Source organism: Manis javanica, chromosome 1, assembly GCF_040802235.1.
Source record: "Manis javanica isolate MJ-LG chromosome 1, MJ_LKY, whole genome shotgun sequence".
In the NCBI taxonomy this organism is placed as follows: domain Eukaryota; kingdom Metazoa; phylum Chordata; class Mammalia; order Pholidota; family Manidae; genus Manis; species Manis javanica.
The window spans coordinates 29,232,596-29,250,294 of NC_133156.1; the positions used below are offsets into that span (position 1 = coordinate 29,232,596).

Genomic DNA, 17,699 nt, shown 5'->3' on the forward strand with positions numbered 1-17,699 from the left:
AGCCCTTGTCCCTGGATTTTCTACAGAGATACACTAGAAATTTGAAATAGCAATTGCCTTAGTAGTGCCTAGAAAATGCCCAGTGAATGTCATAATGACAGGTCTTTTTTTTTTTCTTTCTGGAAATAGATCGCAAATTCTAGCCTATTTAGTTAAAAGGCAGACACCTTTTGAGCGCCTCATCCAGCGTGATCCCTTCTCCTGTCTTTGTAGAAGTATCCTATCCAAGTAGAAATGTTCCTCCCCACTTGGGACAGCCTTTTTTATTATTAAACAGGATACTTAATATGCCATTACTGGATGATTTCTCCCAAGACCTGAGCTACATCAAGGGCAGAGAGTAGTTACTTAATATAAGTAGGCATGACCAAGAGGGCCCGCCAAAGTGACCCTCACAAAAGAAGAGACGTGGCTGCCCCCAAGTCACGTCCCTGCCTTCACATTCCAAACCATAGGACACAAATTTCTGGCAGTTTTAGAGTGTCATTTTGTGCTAGCTTCCAGGCACTGCATATTCAGAAATACTGAAATCCAGCCTCATGGTAGCAATCAAGAATTATTAAACAGACATTTGTGACTGGGTTTTTTAAATGTTATTTTCATTTTACTGAACAGGAAGATAGACCAGACTTGGCAACCAAGTTTTCCTGTGAATTTTCTACACATATATCCACTTAAGGAGAAGAAACAAAAGTGTAGATGGGAAGCCCAGATTGGCATCCCAAAAAAATAGTATAAGGTGAAGAGTGAAGAGTGTGTGAGATGTGGGTTATAATCTGCAAGTCCTGTCCTTGCCAACTGAGAGAAGAAATATAGAGCTAGATAGATAGATATGTATGTATGTGTATATATATAGAATGTATATGTGTATATGCATATGTATTTTATGTATATATGTACACATACCCATTCACATATTTGATGGATCTGTCTTTCCAGCTACCTAGCTATCATTTCCTTAGCACAGTCATGACTGAGAGAATCCAGTCCGACCAACAATGTGTTGCCCCAAGGAGGATGGTTTCTCTTCTAGACACACCTCGGCTCCAGAGATATCTTACACAGAGATATCAACAGAGATATCTTACTGCCTCTGTAGAAGGTACTTCCTGCCTAATGCCACAAGAAAACTTTCTCTACCTCATTAAAATTTTGCAATTCATTCTGACCCTTCGCAACAACTAACGAGGACTGAATGTTCTCTGGTGCCGCATTCTTTCAAGACCCCGGGTCAACCAACAAGAAGTTGAAGAAGTCACCGTGCTCTCCTCTCTAAAATAGAAAAGCGACCTCCTATTTGACAACAGTTTTCAAGGAAAGTTAAAGTACAATTACTCTAATTGGAAGCATCTGGCAGACTTACCCCAAGCCAACCGCTGTGTAAGTACCATTATTATGAGGTATATCTTAGTCACTAAGCAGAGAAATGAAATGAATGCAATTTAAATAGGGTCAATTAAGGTAAAAATGTTAAGCCACAAACACGGGGATGATGCTCTGGGTTTCTTGGTGCAGAAGAGACAAGTAACAACTAGACTGGTTTGGCTCATCTTGAAGGAAAGGTGACAATAGCAAGTCTTTCAAGACATACCATGAGGAAGAATAGCACAGAAAGGCACAAGATGGTCAAAGTGTTGTTTCGTGGAGCCTATATAACATGCCAGCCACTTGGTAAAGAACCTCAGATACTATCTCCTTTAATCCCTATTTCAACCCTAGGAAGCACAGATATAATAACAGTACATCTTTTTAATTTATTTTTTTAATGCAATATAGTTGATATACAATGTTATACTGGCTTCAAGAATGCCACATTGTGATTTGACAATTATCTACATTATTCAATGCTCACCTCAATTAGCATAGTTACTATCTATGAACACAGAATGACAGTATTATTGACTCTGTTCTCTATGCTCTACTTTCATCCCCATGACTAATTTATATTATAATTGGGGTTTTTGTACCTCTTTATCCCCTTCACCTATTTCACTCACCCACCCCAATTCTTCCCCCATGATAACGAACGACCAGTCTTCTCTGTGCCTATTTCTGTTTTGTTTTGTTTTCTTTAGGTTTCACATATAAGTGGAATTAAATAAACTCTTTATTGTAGAACACTTTTAGATTTACAGGAATACTGCAAAGCTAGCACAGAGAGCTCTCATATATCCCAGACCCAGTTTCCTCTCCTACCAACATCTTACATTGGTGTGATACGTTTGTTAACAATTAATGAGCCAACAGTGATATATTACGATGAACTAATGTCCACACTTAATTCAGGTTTCTTTAGTTTTTACCTAACGTCCTTTTTTGTATTCCAGAATCCCATCCATTTATCACATTAAATTTAATCATGTTTCCTTAGCTTTCTCTTGGCTTGACAGTTTCTCAGATTTTCCTTGTTTTTGGCAGTTTGGAGAAGTGCTGGTCAGGTACTTTGTAGAACGGCCCTCGAGTGGGATCTGCCTGATGTTTTTCCCATTACCAGACTGGGGTTATGGATGTGGCAGGGAGAACCATGGGGATGAAGTGACATTTTCATGGTAGCCTATCAGGGATACATACTACGAACTGATCACTGCTGATGCTAACCTTTATCATTGCCTGATGGAGTGTTTGTCAAGTTTCCCTCCTACTGTACAGTTACTCTATTTCCCCCTCTTTCCTTACCACACTCTTTGGAAGGAAGTTATTACACACAACCACACTTAGAAGTGGCCAGCTATAGTCCACCTGGAGTACAGAGTACCTAAATAAATTATTTGGAAGTCTCCTTCATGGGAGATTTGTCTCTTCATTCCCATTTAATTATTCATTTCATCACTTATTAAAGGGTGTACACTTTAAAGTGGGTAGATAGTCTGCACACATGGGTATGCATTTTATACTTCGAGTTATTGACCAATGTGATTTTGCCTTGTTCTTTTACTCAAATTGTGGCACATTTGGCCATTGGAAACTCTTTCAGTTGGCTTCTATGTCTTTTTTTTTCTCTGAGAATTTCCTTACTTTCTGGCAATGCAAGATACTCCAGACCCATTGTGTATATTTCATGCCTCATCCTAGAATGAGCCATTTCTCCAAGGAGCCCTGGAGAAGGTAATAGAAACCAAGATCTGGGTGCTAGGTGTGCTCACGGCTTCCAGTCCTTCTAGCCAACAGAGTCAGGAAATCTATGTGTGCATCCTAACTTTTACATACACACATATCAATAAATATTTATGTATGGAGCCATCTGTATCTATATTAAACTAAACATGAATTTCCTCTGATATCTCCAGCTCTAACCCATTATCACACAGATCCTTCCCATTTACTAAGTTGTTTAATTCCAGTATACATGTCTAGTAATATCAGATTTGTTAGCCCATATTTTCATGGGAAACACATTTATCAATTAGAGCACAGCATTAAGGACAATGTCTTTTGCAAGTTATTAATGTGTTTCTCTCTTTTGTCTTTCTGAGTACATGAGCTTTGCTCCAGATAGCCCATGGCATGTATATGTCTGAGTAAGGCTGGGGATTCGAATTTATTACAGAAGGAATGATGATGATGACATTGATAAATGAGAAAGAGGGTGAAGACACACATACACATAATAAACACTGAGGTGTTTTGATTAGGTGCCAGGCACTATTCCATATGTGAACTTATCTAATCATCCCAAGAATACCTATGAGATACTATTATTAACTTCATTTTGCAGAAGAGAAAATCAAGGCACAGACAGGTTTGTAACATGCCCCAAAAAGTAAACCCTTGGACAGATCCATGCCTTTTTGTCTCCTCTTTTAACATACTGTTATATCCAGAGAATAAGCCCAAAGTCACACCACTTATAAGTGGGAGAGCCATGCTTTGGACCTGGTAACCTGACTCTAGAATTCATGCCATGCTCATAGGCGCTTCTTACTGCCTCTTAGGGAGTTAAATTCAAATTCCTGATACCCACAAAGTGCTTTTGCAGCAAGACAATAATACAGTAAATTCACGCTGTTGACTTTGGAAATGTTTTTAGTAAATTCCTTTATCTCCACTCGAGCATAGTAAGAATTAGGCTTGGTTGGCAAGACCAGAGTTTTTGGCAAGGTGTTCTGGAGTGGAAAAGGGACGGGAAGCCTGATTATTCTGATTCTGGGAAACTGTGAGGATGAAGAGAGAGAGAGTTGAGCGAGACTGAGATCATGTCACTCAGCTCCCCCTCGTTGCTCTTCAGACCTAGGTGGAGAGAGGAATGCTGGATGACAAGGTGAGAGAAACTCTGAGGGCAGGGATCTCCTGTCTCCCTCTGCTGTTTGGTACTCTGGGAGGAATCCACAGGGAAGAAGCTCTGAGCTGTCAGGGGGTAGCTGCAGCAGTTAAGAAACAGTGGTATGGTCTGAGCACAAGATTGTCTGGTTGGCATTCCTCGATGACTCTGATAGACTGGATGGCCTGAGAGCAGGATCCTGCCCCTGAACCTCTCATGGTGGGAGCAGTGGGTCTCCTCTCTCCCCTAAGCAGATGGTTAACAAGGCCAACTCAGACAAAGCCCATGTACTCAGAAAGGCCAAACAGAAAAGCACATTCATCATGTAAACAATGTACCCCTGTTTCTCTAAGTATTGCACTCCTCTTTTCCAGATCAGGAAACTAATGCTCAGAGGGGTTGAGGCACTTTCCCAAAGTCACACAGCATGTTAGTAACTCTCAGGATTTGATCCCAGGTTTTCGTCTGATAGCAAAACTGGTATTTCCTCCACTAATCTAGGCTGCTCCTAGCATGGACCAGGAAGAAACTGGAGGCTCAGCATTGAGCTTTCTCTAGGGAGAGAGAGACTTCTATCTTGAGTATCTTCCTTCTTATTAAATTTCTCACCCAGACAAGTAAACTGTTGACCAGATCTATGCCTTTTTGCTTCCTCTTTTAAACAGAGAATAGAACTTACTCTTATATCCAAAGAACAAGCAGACCTCCCCAATCCTGAGAATCCCCTACTGCCTTGTGGAACCCACCTGTGCTCTGACCTCTCTGACTGGACTCATTCTTCCATCCCTCCTCACATATTTGAGCATCCACAGTGTGCTGGGCACTGTGCTTAGCAGACAGGTGCCAACTCTTGCACCACTTACCAACTAGAGGCATGCCAAACATCTTCCCAAAGCTTTTACAATGCTTGCAAGGTTGCCTGGCTCTTGAGGCCATGTTGGCCCTGCCCACGGTCCTTCTCCACTCCCATTCATTCCAACACATTCTCTGTGCCCCACGATGCAGCCTTACAATCACTCCCCATGCCCAACACACACAACACCATCCTGGAGAACACAATGCAGTAGGAATGGATTTTTAAGCCAGTCATTTCCAGATTCAAATTCTGGCTCTTCCATTTTCCAGGGGTACCTTTGGATGTGTTAGAAAGCCTTTCTGAGCCTTTCTTTGAGATCTAAAATGGGGACCGTAACAGCTATTCATGGGGTTACTGTGAAGCTTGGAAACCGCATGTACCCAGTGCTCAGCCTCACACCTGAAAGACGGTAAGGATCCGACATACTGTAGCTAAATTTTCTTGCCTCCAATCATGCAGGGAAGCAAGACAACATGATGGGTGGCCATGAGAGGAGGGTGTTAGTTTTCCACAAGGCCCTCTCTGGACTCAGAATTCTTGGGCATACTCCAGATTATTCAGTTGTCCCAGAATCCAACACATGAGAGGGACCAGGCAGGAGATGTTCCTGCAGGAGCCAGTTACACTGGTAATTTTCTTCACAACATAACAAGAGAATAGACATTCAGAAATTACAACAGAGCTCTGGCTTTTAGCTCTGTTTTCCTTTCTATCCTTTCCCAACCTTTATACTTAGCATCGTTTTTAACAGAAAAACCTGAAAATTATAGTTTGAAACATCATGTAGATCTTTCTCTGGCCACAAGCAAGCAAGCAAAAAAAAAAAAAAAAAAAAAAATCACATCCAACTCATAATTACCCTGAATTTGCCAAAGGAGAACATAGAAGCTAGGCTCTCTCTCTCACAAGAAAAGGTTTATGTAGAAAGAGAAATTAAATTCATCTTATTGAATCTTGGTTCCTGGGGACCAGCAGGGATTTTCAATGGAGAAAAAATGCACATATTCTATTGTAAAACCTTTGGCAAATGAGGCATTTATTTGTGTTGCCCAAGGGTTTCTAACTCTAAGCATGCAAAAAAAATTTTTTTGATCATTTAGGATGGGAATATTGTGAAACCGGAGTTGTTAAATATTTACTTAATGTTCACTTCCAGCCAGTTTTTACGAGGCTCTGGGGGACAGAGATTTATTTCATGTCTCGGGCTGCGCTCCATGGAGATGACAGTCTGGGAAGGGAGGTGGACCAAGAATGACACAGGTGAGGCAGAGGACCCTTATCAGCGTGGTTTGTCTATGAGGCAGCGAAACACAGAGCCCTGTGAAGGCCCAAGGGAGAGAGTCCCTAACCCGATTCTAGAAGGTGGAAGACCTTTTTCATCTACATTTTAAATAAGAGAGACCATCAAAGACAGTGGCAAGAAGAGAAGGGCCATTTTCATTTGAACTGGCTTTGTGTTATGTTTAAGAAACTATCATTTCTTGGTTTCACTTCTGAAACAGGACCTCTCTCAGGGGGCTTTACTCAGCATTGATGGCTCAGCATCATCACCATTAAGACCTAAGGTTGTTTTATGCTCACAGCTGCCATTTCCCCAGCTCCGTGAGAGGCTGTAACCCTGGATGTCTGCCCCCATCAGGAGGCCAGAGCGCTAAGGCAGTTGAGTTTCTGCTCCTTTGCTTCTCCTCCCGAGTCCTCCTCTGCATTTCATTGTTTTACATAGTTTTCTTTCCCCTCCATCGTGATTCGTCTGTTTTATCAGCTAGTCCTCTCAGTCCCTACTGTGTCTCCTCTGAATGTGTTGTGGGATTAGAACCTAGTTACCTAAGCTTGTCAGAACAAATTGGAAAGGAACAATTAACCAAATGCAAAAACACTATTTTCTTCTGCAAAATGCTGTCCTTGTTAACTATTTCTTTTCCCAAGCCGACTCTGAGTCATCTTTCCAGTGTCAGCCTAAACTTCATGCCCTCCGAGGGACCTCCCGAGGCCCCTCGCTCCTAAACACTCGGGGGGCTCTGCATCCATTTGCTGGGGTGGCTGTAATGAAGCCCTGCAGACTGGGGGACTTTGTAAATGTATTTGGATATTTTATTTTTATGTTTTTATTGAAGTATAGTCAGTATACAATATTGGTACCAAGTATACAACACAGTGATTGGACAGTTATCTACATTATTAAATGTGCACCCCAACTGGCGTATTGTAGTTCAATGCATAAAGATGTTACAGAACTATTGACTGTATTCTCTATGCTGTACTTTTATCCCCGTGACTGATCTACATTATGATTGAGATTTTGTGCCTCTTTATCCCCTTCACCTACCACACCAACCCCTCCCCCATGGTAACCACCATTGGGGGTCTTTAACAGCAGAATGTATCATCTCACAGCTCTGAGGGCTGGATGTCCAAGACACGGTGTCGGCAAGGCTAGTTCCTTCTGAGGGTTAAGGGAGGATCTCTTCTTGGCCTGTAGATGCGGAAGCCCAGGCTCTGCCTTCCTGTTCACACCGTGTTCTCCTTGGGTGCATATCTGTGTCCAAATTCTTCTGATATGGACACCAGTTAGAGTGGATGAGGATTCCCCTTCCCCAGTATGACCTCAGCCTAACTAATTAGGTCGGTAATGACCTTCCTTCCAAATAAGGTCACATTCTAAGATACTGAGCACTAGGACTTCAACATATCAATTTGGCAGGGATGTACTTCAACCCCTATCACTGCCTTTACTTCCCCTTTTTGTCCACGTGAACATTTTTATTTACTTTCAGTGCCTGTTTGCCTGCACCCCTGAAGTCAGGAGATATGTTCAGCTTCTTCCATGCAACTGAATTCTAACTAATACCAGAAAGGATGAGAAAAAAAGAACATTTCTCAGGCACCTGCTATGTGACAGGCAAGGAGCTTTACCTAAAAGTCAGCTATTTCTCTAAGAGAAATGTTTGAACACACTGGTGAAGCAAGAGCCACTCTCATTGCTCTGAAATTTGCTTTTGAGTTTTGGAGTGAGCACACAGTGGGCAAGTGTTTTGTTTATGGATGATGTGATGCCTGAGATAGCAGATGAGAATAATGAGAAAGCAAAGCGCTATAACAAGTGAGAAAACTGGGCTCAGCTTAACCAAACATGAAACCAAATACATACACTGTATTACCAAGTACACATACTGCTCAGGCGTGTGTCCTGCAGAGGATTACCACAGCACGCATACCTCACGGAGGGAGGATGAAATGTGTCCTATGCTGCATCTCTAGTAAAGACCAATCTAAATAGGGGTTGGAGGACCCTGTAGACAGCCCCATATCAGGAATTTTTCAGTATGCGCAAAAAGGCCTTTAATCAGTTCCCACTTGGGTAAACTCAAAATCCGTACCATGTACCAGGTCCTGTTTGACCCCGCAGCTGCCCACCTCTCCAGCTCCTTGCTCCCTGTGAGTCTCTGCCTACCCTAGCTCTACTAGCTCTCGTTTGGACCCTCAAATGTACGCGTCATTCCTCTGCTCACTCTTCTCTCATTCCTTCTTTTGCTTAGAATGCTCTCTGTCCTCCTGGTTTCCCATTCATTTTTGGGGGCTCTGCTTCTATCTATTTGTTCAGACGAGGGACTCTTGAGCCTCTTCCCCCATATGAAGCTGGCCCTCCTGCTCTAGTAACAATGGAAATAATAGTAACAATAATAATCATAACAGCACTCTGTTTTCCCTTCCATAATCTTAGTTCACAAAATCTGTTTACTTGAATGATTATTTAATTGATTCTTATCCCTTCCACTAAATGTGCAGTGAGCACAACTTGCTTACTGGTTTAACGCCAGCACCCAGCACAATATCTGGCCCATGGTACCCGCACAGCACATGTTTTTGGATGAAGAAAATGAATTAATACTGACTTCAGGGGTTCCAAATATTACTCTGATGGACTCATGACTCCACTAGGGGTCTCCTGAAGCAGGATAACTTTGCCTCTGAAAAGGAGACCCTTCCCCAAATGTGTACCCTGAGATGTAGAATTCTTCATTCTGTGTAGTGCTGTGTGGTGTTGATAATTCTGAATCCATAAGGATGTCTCAGCCTGTTTTCCGTTTCCAAACATTTGATTGCATGGGATCTCATTGGATCTGTTTGTTTGTTTATTTATTTATTTGTTTGTTTGTTTGTTTGTTTTACCATGAGGACACAGATCAGCCTATAGATAGACTGCCTCTGGGGTAGTATCATCCACCTCTTGTCCAAAATTCTGTGACCTGGTTCCATGTGTTTATTTAACAGATTCCCCCTCATTACTTGAGAAATAAGGGAGGGATAATGTGGGTCTGCTTGGGTGTGAGTCTTGGTTCTGCCTTTTAGTAGCTATGTAACTTTGAGTAAATTTCTTAACATCTCTGACTGTTTCCCCAGCTATGAAATAGTGATGATCATAGTATGTATCTTATAATGGCATTGAGAATAAAATAAGATAAAGCTGTTAAAGATATTTGTGCCTAGCACACGGTCAGCACTCAATGGATATCAGGAAGTTGTTATTGTTATGGAAATATCTGGACACTCAAAGCCTCCACAGTCAATAACTGAGGTAGGAATAGTTTCTATACTTAGACCACCTTATAATTAATATCAGGCTTCTCTAGAATGACTGATACTATTACTGAAAAGAGCAGAAAAGATAAGCTAGGTGGTCTCTGAGAAACTGCACCTGGTTGTAGATCAAGCTCGCTAATGTTTGGTCGCCACTTCATCATCTCATGTTCTCTGGGCAACATTGCTGGGCCCTGATGTGGCTTCTCTCTAAGATCTCGTAGACCTGTAGCTGGAGGCTGGCCTCTCTGTTCCCCATTACCAGGACCCTGGCCAAGACCAATGCACAGGGGTGGGAAGTTTTGTGTTGCTGGTGCAGGGCAGGCTCCCCCAGCATCTCAGAGAGCTAGATGACTCTGCCAGATAGCCAAGTGGTTAAATGTTGAAGACTATAAATGAGGCTCATCTCTCAGTCGTGGGCGGGCATCAGCCCTATCTACTATGCCAGGAGCCTAGAGGGGGATCAGAGGAAGCAAGCTGTGAAGACTGAGGCCCAAAAAGGGGCAGAAGCTTCCTCAGGAGATTGTACAGCTTTGTACCTTGAAGACTCCCCAGTCCCTTCAAATATTTTACAGATGAAAACACAAAAACAATGGAAGAAAAAAACCCCAAAACTAAGACCTAAAGTGGGGGTGGACTTGGCCATGGTTACTCAACAAATATGGCTAGGATGAGCATCAACTCCAGATTCTGGGCTATTTCTCTCTCCACACAGACATACCCAACTCAACTTACAGCTAACTCATGAGTGGAGGAGATGCTCTGAGCTCTTGAGAATGAAACATTCCAATTCTCTTCACTATGCTTGCATTTGTTCAAGCATGTTTTTCTCTATACAGAACCTCAGAATAGACCTGACCACATTCACTCACTCACTCATTCATTCATTCATTCATTCAATAGTTAGTTTTGGAGTGCCTCTATGTGCAAAGCATCATCTAGGCACTGGGAATACATCAATGAAAAAACGGACTTAGCTCCTGCCTCTGGGAGTTCATAATCTAGTGGGCAAGACAGAATTAAGCGAAAAAGAAAATCACATGAATGGATATACATACATACATACTTACAAACTATGTCAGTTTCTGAAATAAAAAGTGTTGGGTCCTAGCTGTGCCTAATTCATATGCCATGGGACACTATGAAGAACTGACTGCCCTGTTTTCCCCACATTCTTCTTGTCATACAGGACCGTCCTCCCTGGGCAGATGACCACAGGGCAGCCGGAGTCTCGACAGAGGGTTTGCACAATGAAATCAGACAACAAAATAGTCAGATGCCAGGTTTTTGAGCTTCCAAACACAGCATTGTTAGGGATGAGCATTTGCTGAGCTAGTTCTCTGTTTGTGGCCCAGAAGAGAGGAGTAATTCTGGGCTAGAGGAAGGAAACAGTTAGATAGGAGAGTAATTGTGTGGATCATCATGGACAGAGTTCTGCGTGCTGCCCATGGTAGAAACAAAATGCAGATCTCCGCACCTCAGACCCCCAAGTACACGTGAGAGCTTGGCCCTGGGTGAGAGATGTTCCAGCTGGGGGACTGAGCAGGCAGAAGCAACTGCAGATTCTATGCTAATCAGGTTCTCCCCAGTCAGCAAATAAGGAGGCTCCCTAGCCCTGGGTCCTCAAAGACCACAGGCCGGCAAACAGGCTATAATCATGTGCCCTTCCCAGCCTCAGAGTAACCACATGGATGAATAATGCCGAGTCAACATCATGGCTTAGTTATTGTCTTAAAAAGAGATTAAACGCAGGAAGAAGAGATGTGGGTGATCCAAGAGCTGCAGCCCCTAGGGCCATTATCTGCTTTGAGCCTCAGCCCACCCTCCCACCCACTCCTCCATGTGAGGTTATATTATAACAAGAAGCCTGCAATTATATTTTACTTGGGAAGAAAAAATAGGGCTGAGTCAAAAAGTCAGCTCACAGATGTAAATGTCACTGCTAATTATGTAAATGGCAGTGGGCTGAGACTTGGGCTGAATCTGGAACCCCAGTGGGGGGGGGGTCTATACCCTTGGCTCTGCCTGGCTGCCCTGGGCTGGGTCTCTACTGTGTGAGTAGCACCTGGCCTTGGCTGGCTTAAGACCCCCACCCCACCCCCCATCCTGGACAGAAGAGGTAGTGATTAAGATCTGAGCTCTGAAAAGTGACAGTGCGACTTTGGACAGACCTTGAGGATGGAGAGACATGGGAGCAGGCATGGCATGGTCCATACAACTCGGGTCAAAGGAGAAAAAGGGCACCTCTGTGCTGTGAGGACGAATGCTTCACATCAACCAAGAACCAGGCTGGGCAATGTATCCATCAGTAGAAGCCATTGTAGATGCCAAATGACACCGGCCAGCCCTGTACTCCATATACATCTGGCTACTCTGTCAGGCCCTTGGAATTTAGATACCATCTTGGGGGCCAAGGGGGGAAGGTAAAACAAATGGACTCAGGAAATCTTAATATACTGATGTAAGATTTTAACATTCAGCAGAATAAGAATATAAAGCAGAGATGAAGTTATAAAAGTTTTTTATATATAAATGTATGTTGTAAAAATTAAAATTAGTAAAGATAATATAAATACATGTTAGAAAACTAAATATAAATAAATAATAGAAATAGATAAGTTGTAAATATAAAAATATACATAAAGTTACATTTCAGAATGAGAGAGAGTGCACCTTGGTTCAAATCCCAGTTATGCCACTAAATAGCCACATGGCTTTGGGCCCAAGGAGTTGCTCTCTCTTGCTTGGTTTCCTTACAGGTGATGTTCAGAGCAGAGTGGTGCTGCTCCCCACCCACCCTTGGAAGGATGGGGAAGGATGGGCAAGGCCATATTTTTATGGGCAAAATGGTAAAGGGGAAGCTACTGGCATTGTGGCTAAGTGTCCCTCAATTATGGGGTCCCAGGCAGGGATTCTTCCCACCCCATGCAGTAACAGTGCCCTGCAGAGAAGCACTGGGCCAGTCCCAAGTCCCTTTAAGACCAGCTGGAGACTTCCTTTTATGTCGCGTGCCCTGTCCTCGCCGGCAAGAACAGCACGCAACAACAGCAGGATTCTTCTGCAGAAAGCTTTATTCTTCAGCTCTTTGTGAAACAAATGAGTTGGGCAGGACCCAGAGGGGAAGGAGAGGCTTGCTTATATAGTTCTCATGCTCTGACCTGGTTGGTGAGGCTCCATATGCCTTATTAGCATAACCATTTAGTGGGTCTCATTGGTCCTTATGCCAAGGCGCAATTAGCATGTAGTTTAGTGGTGTGGGATGATTTGTCATTAGGAAGTTCGGGGCCTTCCGGCTGCCCTGCATGGGGCGCTATTTTCTGAGCACGGCTGCCAACATCTCCCCCTTTTTTGTCTAACAGAAGCTCAAGGCGGAACTTGCCAGCAGAGGCGGAGACAGAGGCCTGACCTCCATCATACTTCCTGATGCCCCCTTTTTGGAGAGGGGTTCTGGGCATCTACCCCTATGCAGTCAGGCATGCCTCTCAGAGGGGTCCAAGACCTCTTGCAGTGCTTTGCCTCGCATCCTCTGGCTGGCGTTGGGACCGCTTGGTACAAAGGGTTTGGACCCTTTTTCTCAACCCTCTTGCACCATGAGCTTCTTAAAGAAAGCTGTGATTAAGCATTGAGGTACTCGGGCCTGGTGCAGTGCCACATGGGCTCAGGGTGCAAGAGCTACCTCAAGCTAAAGCCGAGCTTCCTTCTTAAGCATGTTGAGCCACACTTGGGGAGAGGCGCCAACGTCTATCGCCATTAGGGCTTGAGCAAGGATCACCTTGTCCTGCTTATGTTGGTTGCGGAGTCTACATAACAACCAGAGTAAGAGCATGAGACCTCCAAGCAGGAACACGCCCATCCCAGCCATGCCCGCCCACTCCTTGACGTGGGAGAGAGCTCTGAGGAACCAGGAAGAGAGTCCTTCCGCTACGGAGATATCTAGACGGGTGGAGTTGATGTGGATAATTTCTCGCCGCAGCTCTTCTAGTGCTCCATCAAAGTCCTGGGACCAGTTTCCTGAAAGATACTGGGACAGGCCTCGTGACAGATTAGTGAAAGCATTTAATACTTCTGTTAGTGATCCTGGCTTGTTTGTGGCTCTGTAATATGGCTGCGGCTAGGCCCGCGTTGGTGAGTGGCCCTCCTATTTCTCTACAGGCTTTCAACCAAGCGTGTATCCCTTTCTGTTTCCAGGGTGTTATCGCCTGTCTGCATTCCTTGGTACATTGTTCAAATACTAATTGCTCTACCAGGGGCATCGCTTGTTCCTGATCTCCAAATATTCTGCCTGCGGCCTCCATCATACGAGCGACAAAGTCAGAAAATGGCTCGCTCGGCCCCTGAATAATTTTTGTCAAATTGCCTGATACTTCTCCTTTGTTGGTGAGGGCTTTCCATGCCTTGGCAGCGCACGTGTTTATTTGTGCGTATACCTGTAAGGGGAAGGCGGTCTGGTTGGCTACCCACTGTCCTTGGCCCGTCAGCGTATCATATGACCACGCAGGCTGTCCTTCGGCCGCGTTTGCGCGTGCCTGGGTCATACTGATATCATGCCACAATGCCTTCCATTCTATGTATTGCCCCATACTAGAAAGGCATGCCTTAGTTACATATTGCCAGTCTGCGGGTGTCATGGCTGTCTCTGTTAATCTCTCAACTTGTGCTATGGTATAGTTAGCACTGACTCCATAAGCCCGAACGGATTCTGCTAACTCCTTAACTTGTTTATGGCTCAGGGGCTGGTGAGAGCGTACACCGTTATCCTCAAATACAGGAAACATTTGTCTAATTGCCTGAAGAGTATCTGGGTGGCAAAAGGAGAGTGCGCCACTCACGTAAGGTGGCGGGGCAAAGGGCGTCGGGGGACACCCTGCTTTCATTTTTTCCTTGGTCCGCTTTTCAACTTTGCTGGTTCCCTTACTTCTACACTCTGCGGTTTTATTTTCTTCCCCTTCCTCTGCGGACGTTAATTCCTCCTCAGATTCCCTATTGGAGAGTTGGAGGTCCCTCAACTCTTTCCAGGGGTATTTACTATTTTCTCCGAGGCGATTGTCACTCGCTTCTCGGGGCTCTTTCGCTTTTGCCCTAGGCGGGCTTTCTCCCTCACTCTGAGGTTTCTTTACCTTCGTTTTTGTGGCCTTTTTTCGGCCGCGCGCGCTCTCTGTTTCCCGTTCCGTTTCTGACATGCTCTCTTGGATATCTGTCAATGCTCTCTGACCTTCTTTTATTACCTTTTCACATCTCTCATCTTGCAGACAAGCTCTAATCAGTTTCCAGAGGGGCCTGGTGCCTCCCCTCAGGCTACCCTCCTCCTCCTCTCTATCAAGATCTTTCCCCAGTTTGTCCCAGCTCGGGATTGAGAGGGACCCTGAACAAATGAACCAGGGGGCCACACGGTCTATCTCCTTCACAAAAGATCCTAAGACTTTGCTGGAGACCTTCAAGTTTCGCTCTTTGAGAGCTGTCTGCAGCGCCGTGACTAATGACGGTGCATTCCCCATGGTGCCTCCTTATTTACAGAGAACCATCAACCATCATCCTAAAAAGCAGGGGCCTCTCGGAACTTACCCCTCCGGGCTTTCTTCTGACCTGCAGTTCTGAATCCTCTCCAGATGTCTGAAGGGTCCTCCCTGTGCCGGTGATGTTCTGGTTCCCGGGTTTCGGCACCACTTGTCGCGTGCCCTGTCCTCGCCGGCAAGAACAGCACGCAACAACAGCAGGATTCTTCTGCAGAAAGCTTTATTCTTCAGCTCTTTGTGAAACAAATGAGTTGGGCAGGACCCAGAGGGGAAGGAGAGGCTTGCTTATATAGTTCTCATGCTCTGACCTGGTTGGTGCGGCTCCATATGCCTTATTAGCATAACCATTTAGTGGGTCTCATTGGTCCTTATGCCAAGGCGCAATTAGCATGTAGTTTAGTGGTGTGGGATGATTTGTCATTAGGAAGTTCGGGGCCTTCCGGCTGCCCTGCATGGGGCGCTATTTTCTGAGCACGGCTGCCAACACTTTTAACCAGCCCTGACTGTCCCAGGGTCACATAAAACCTGTGCCTTCTGTCTGGCCAGGCGCGGCCGGAGACAGGGTCTACGCCCACCTTAAAGCCCCTCATGCACACTCCTCAAACCTCACAGTCCCCATCCCTGCCCCCAGCTCTATGTCCATTCTCCCTATGCCCAATTCAGGCCACCAGCCTCTCTCTCGGGTCCACCATCCAGGCACTGGTGGGCTCGCAGCTCTGCAACTCCAGGAGAGGCTCACATGAGGACCCTCACAGAGGTGGAGGGGAGTTTTGATGAGCATATGTGGGGGATGGATTTTAGTTACAGGAGGGAGGAATCCATGTGTCCTCCGAACCCGGCATGAGACTGGACCCAGGGGAAGGTCATTCGTGGTGGGGTAAACAAACAGGAGATTGAAAGGTGTCACATGAGAAGCCCCATAATAAAAACAATTGAATACTGTATTTTGCAAACGGATGCAAGGTAGAGGCATAGAATAATAAACATGGAGTTAAAAGGGCATTGGAAATCATCTAATCCAGTCTCTCCTTTATGGTGGAGGGAAGAATTCCAGCGCGGTGACTGGACGTGTTTAAGGCCACACCATGAGCCCGCCTGTGGGCCCTGCCACAGCTCTGATCCCCACTCAGGGCCATGTCCCCCAGGACGTCTTCTCCTCTGTTTTTTTTCTACTTGGGATCATCTCACCCTTCAAGCCACTATTAGACATCACCTCCCCCAGGAAGTCTTCCCTGAACCCCAAAGCTGGGTTAGGTACCCTATTCTTTCCCCCCTGACAGCCTTCTAAACTTCTTTGGCACAGAATTTACTTATCAGACTCTATTGCTGGATTTTTTGTTTAGTTTCTGCTAGATCACAGTTTCTTCATCTCAAAACACTGACATCTTGGCCTCCTTCTTGGCGTTGGGTCAAGGGGGTGGCATCCTGTAGATGTCTAGCAACATCCTTGATCTCTACCCACTAGGTGCCAGTAGCACCCTCCTTCCAAAAAGTTGTGACAATCACTAATGTCTCTAGACATCACCAAATATCCCTGGATGGGTGGCACAGACACGAGAATAATATCACTCCCAGCTGAGAACTGCTGATCAACTGTGAGTCTGAAACAGGGTCTGCTTGTTCTTTATATTCATATTATGCAGCACAGGGCCTGATACATGACGAACATACAATAAATTAAATTTTATACTTATGAAAATGCACATGTAGTGTGTGTATCTGTGCATGTGTGTGTATGCACGCATGCACATGGCATTCCCACATTGTGGCTTTCCAAATAAACTGCCATAGGATACACCGTTTTAATTCTGGGATGCATTTAACAGTTCTCTGTGCTCGTGTGGCATTGTTAAGATGAAAATAACAATAAATGTTGGTGCTGTTCAAGAATTTAACCACCCCTTATTTCTGGATTGGTGATTTTGTGTGTGTATGACGTGTGTGTTCATATCCTTTGATAATAGATGTCTTTCAAACAATATTCTCGGAGAATTCACAAAATGAATTTTTAGTGAAACAAGAAAGCCTTCTTCATTCCAGAAAAGAGACATCTTCTGGCCGTTAAAACATCGTTATACGTTGAGCTGCTAACGCACTGGTCTTTACGGAGTGCACGGCAATCACAGGGAATAATTTTTATTGCCAGATAAACAGATTGGGAAGTAAGATATTATGAAGTGAGCTATTAGGTGGCAGATAAGTAATTAGGTGACAAGCAAAATACATTATTGAGCATTTCAAAATATTTCCACTTCATCACCAGTTCATTAAAATCCCACCTCCTCTCATGACCCACCAGGAATTTATATCAATATTATTTACCAAAAAAAAAAATCATTGGGTTAAATGACTTGCAATTAAGTCATACGAATGTTTTTAACACTTTTCTATGAGCCTAAACAGACAGGTGAAAACAGGCTCCAAGTGTCACTGGCAGGCTGAATGGTTGCTGTTTCACCAGCATGAAGGTGATGGTGAAATGGTGTTTTTCATT

At 44.4% G+C, this 17,699-nt stretch overlaps 1 protein-coding gene across 2 annotated transcripts in view; it reads left to right on the top strand.

The window, feature by feature from the left end:
- The window catches only part of LOC108403881 (SLIT-ROBO Rho GTPase-activating protein 2B-like), a 114,056-nt gene that overhangs the window by 59,629 nt on the left and 36,728 nt on the right, over positions 1–17,699 (top strand). The window lies entirely within an intron of this gene.